The following is a 3,884-nucleotide window of genomic DNA, read 5'->3' as shown; positions in this document are numbered from 1 at the left end:
GGGTTGGGAGGTTCTCTCATGGGGGGGGGGGGGGGGGCGTGGGGGGGCGGGGGGGCGGGGGTGGGGGGTGAGTGGCTGCCAATAGAATATAGCACACTGGTCATCAGTGTACCACTGCTGTTATGATTGAATGACAACAAGCCTCCAGTCACTAGGTGGCAGCAACTCATACAGTGGTTTGTACAGATAGAAATATACATGTTATCAATAGTATTTCAATTTGCGGGGGTGTGGTGTGTTCTGTGGTGTGTATTTCCTCCGATGACTTCCTCCATATCTGTGAAGACAGAAGTGGAGGTTCATTGGTTGAAGTCTCTGTGCTCTGCCTGCCTCCGATGTAACGTCGTGAGCTGTTCTTTACCCATCATGCACTGCCCCTGCGTGCGTGAAACAGTGGCACTGAATCAACTGCAACATTTGACAAAACCTCTCTTTGCTCCGCAGCCCATCACTGAGCTCCAACCGTCCGTGACATCATCGCCTCCACCCCGATGTGTACACCCGGCCGCGGCCGACCGCTGCTCCTCAGGTAGGTCTGTCATGTTATCTTTGAACGCTCCCACACCGACACGCCTCCGACTCGGAGCAGGACATAAAGACTCATTCAGCCTGAGCTGAGTGAGTGTTTTCTGGGTAATATTGAACACACACACACACACACACGGCCATCACTGCGCGGCTCACCACCCACCACTCTGCCCTGGGTGTGCTCCTGGCATTAGTAACGCCTGTCTTTTGCCTCGCTCCACTCTGGCTCGTCAAGTGCGGCTTCATGGCAGAGCTCTGGTCCGTGGCGGACCACAGACCAGAGCTTGGAGTGCAGGACTTTCTGGCACTGATGTCTCCTCTTTGAACACAGAGCTTTGTTTGTAGTCGCACACTGACTAAGAGTTATCCTGAGAGGTGGACATTTTCAAATGAAACCCTTCTGTGTGGTCACTCGCTCCTGGCCGGTCAGTGGGATATGGAAATAAGTGGGTTTTGAGAAAGTGATGCCACACTCACCACCCACTGTACCTCAGAGTGATGTGAGTCCAACTGCTGCACATGTGGATTTCACTGTTTAATTCCTGAATGTCATACCTTTGGTGGAAACAGGAATTTTTTTCTGGGACGGAGGTTCGGGAAATGGGAGGGGGGAATGAAGTGACGAACAGATGGAGTCTGCTGTAACAAAATGTTATAAAGGATTCAACGTAGCTAAGACGATATTCATATATGTTTGTTTGAAAAAAACACAACAAATGAAGCTAATAGTAAAACCCAAATCCAATCACAGAAACAGCTTAAACATGTGATATCAATGTTAGATAACGTGATATTTTTAATTTGGGTTTCAAATAAATAAGAGTTTGGAAAATACAGCCAATTCAACTTCTTGTAGCTCGGGGGGTTCCCAACCTCTGGTCTGAGGACTGGTGCCGGTCCGTAGTCCATTTGGTACATACAAAAAAGGTTGGGGATCGCTGTTAAAAGTTTCAGCTAAAGTTATAATAACCCCCCGACCACAAGAATATATAAGTAAAACATCTAAAAAAAAGTAGAATAAATGCAACCAAATATGTATCTAGCTAACAGATCAACCCAAAAACTAGTTCTAATGATGGCTTTAAAATGTCTAAAAGTTAGCAAAAATACAGTGAATTCAGCTAATAGTTGACAATGAAATTGATACAGTACAAACAAATTGCCTCAATAAACAAAATTTAATATTACTAGAAATTTAGCATAAATGCTACAAGTTAGCTAAGGATATATCTACAGAAGATGGCTAATAAATTACTAAAAGTTTGCAAAAATGCAGTGTTTTAGCTCATGTTTGAGCCTCATAAAGAAACTGCTAAAGAATGTAGCATCAGTGCTAACAGGTACTGAAGGAGAAATTCAAATCTTAAACCTTGAAAAAGGTAAAGGTTGGTCAAACATTTGTTCCAAAGTAAACAGATAACCTCAGTCAATTAAAAAACAAACATGTTTGCTTCATAACTTCTGACCTCTGTAATTAAAAAACAAACATGTTAAGCCAAATGTTTGCTTCATAACTTCTGACCTCTGGCCCGTGGGCTGGTCCGTGGACATGGCTACTTCCAACAGAAACCAGAATCTTCAGGATCAGATCCGCTCCTGCTCCTGCTGCGATCCCAGATGCTAACATTTTCCTAACAAACAGTCCAGATCCTGTAGATAGTCGCTCTGAGTTGGGGTTAGATATGCAGCGCATATTAACAAGCTGAGTAGGAGCGTTATCCAGGGCTACAGGCGAGTAGCTGCACGGGCTAACGCGACCGAAAGTAGCACGTTGACCTTTGACCTTCAACTCCAACAGTAGAACCTGAGGAACGCTGCCTTCGGTGGCCTCCTCCAGCCACGCTCAGGTTTTCAGATTTCCTGCTCTCTCTTCTCGGAGCGTCATGTGGAGTTAGGACTGTGCAGGTATGATTTAAACATCTGCCGTTTCCACCGTGGGCTGCTGCTCCCTCACCCACTCACCCACTCACCCTTCAGTCACTGCTGTCTCCTCATGTGTTCAGCTGCAGAGTCGTTGTTTTTTTTTTTAAAAACAACTCCGTCAACACAGATGCTTCCTGGGATGCTGGGTCTGTGCTGAGCTAGCATTCCCTCCACAGACTCTTCCCTCTCGGTGGGGGTGGGGGAGGAGGGGAGAAGGGGGCGTAGGAAGGGTTGGGGGTTGTTGAACAGTTCGACATGAATCTTTAAGGCGGTTGTTCCCGTCAGTCTGTCTTCACTTTATCTTTAAATTATAATTCGTGGCCCACGGCAAAATGCAGATTCAGGATTTGTATTGATACCAGAGGAAGTCAAAAAGTTCCAGGACTAATTAAACAAACATGTTTTTTTATATATAAAATATAAAAATGAAATCACGCAGCTGTCTCCCTGCATATACTTGCAAATAAATAAATAAAATAAAATAAAAGAGGAGGATGAAAAGTCTGGCTTGATATTTTTGTTGATTAAAAATAAACAAGGAATTATATTTGGAACAAAAAGAAAATAATAGGAATTAAAAATCTGTCCTGACTGGAGCTGTGAAAACAAACTGTTTCAAACTGTTTATTTTTTATGTTTGAAAAATGATGGAAATTTAACACTTGACAAAGATGGATGGATGGATGATGGATGGATGAATAGTTGGATGAATAGATGATGGACAGATGGACGGATGGATGGATAGATGGATGGATGGACGGATGGATGGATGGATGGATGGATGGACGTACGTCAGGATTAAACCGGTCAGAGCTGCTGGAAACTTTTTGAAACTTTTCCATCCGTCTTGGAACTTTTTGACTGATCTCGCACAGCCAGATGTTGCCAATAGAATTCTCCAACCTTCCTCTGCCGCTTTCAGGGTCTGGAAGGTCAAAACTGACATCCTGTTATTAGAGAGAATGGGTGGGGGAGTGGGAGAGTGGGGGAGTTGGGGGGGAAGAGTGAGGAGATGATTGAAGATCGAAGAACTGCTCAGGATGAAGGTTAGTTTGTGTGATTGCGTAAAAGTGGAAAAACAACCTGGTCTGGAACTGTTTGTCCCTCTGGTGTCGGTTATAAACGTCAGGACACATGAGCTCAGGCTGAGGACGGGGGTTCGATTCCCCCAGAAAATGAACAGGGCTGTAGGTTTGTTGGTTCTTTTTTTTTTTTAAACCCATAATTTCACATTTTACTACTCACTTAAAAAAATTAACGCAACAAATATTTGTGTTGTAGTACTGATGTAGTACTGATGTAGTACTGAGACCCGTTGAATCCCTCTCTGGTTGATCCTATATTTTAACCTGAGTGAAATCCTAGGCTAAAAGCTCTATTGATCACAACTGAGTGTTGACTTTTGTGCAGCAGCTGAGGTTGTATTAACAGCA

At 44.0% G+C, this 3,884-nt stretch overlaps 1 long non-coding RNA gene across 1 annotated transcript in view; it reads left to right on the top strand.

Moving 5' to 3' along the window:
• Nucleotides 1-439: 439 nt before the first annotated feature.
• Nucleotides 440-3,884, top strand: part of LOC107989492 (uncharacterized) — a 33,153-nt gene continuing 29,708 nt past the window's right edge. The window contains exon 1 of the long non-coding RNA XR_001761050.2: nt 440-529. This is a non-coding gene — a long non-coding RNA (uncharacterized LOC107989492). The remainder of the gene's footprint in view (nt 530-3,884) is intronic.

The sequence above is a fragment of the Cynoglossus semilaevis genome, chromosome 14, assembly GCF_000523025.1.
Source record: "Cynoglossus semilaevis isolate Cse_v1.0 chromosome 14, Cse_v1.0, whole genome shotgun sequence".
Taxonomy (NCBI): domain Eukaryota; kingdom Metazoa; phylum Chordata; class Actinopteri; order Pleuronectiformes; family Cynoglossidae; genus Cynoglossus; species Cynoglossus semilaevis.
The sequence above is the reverse complement of the archived record's forward strand: the minus strand, read 5'-3'. Positions and strand labels throughout refer to the sequence as shown.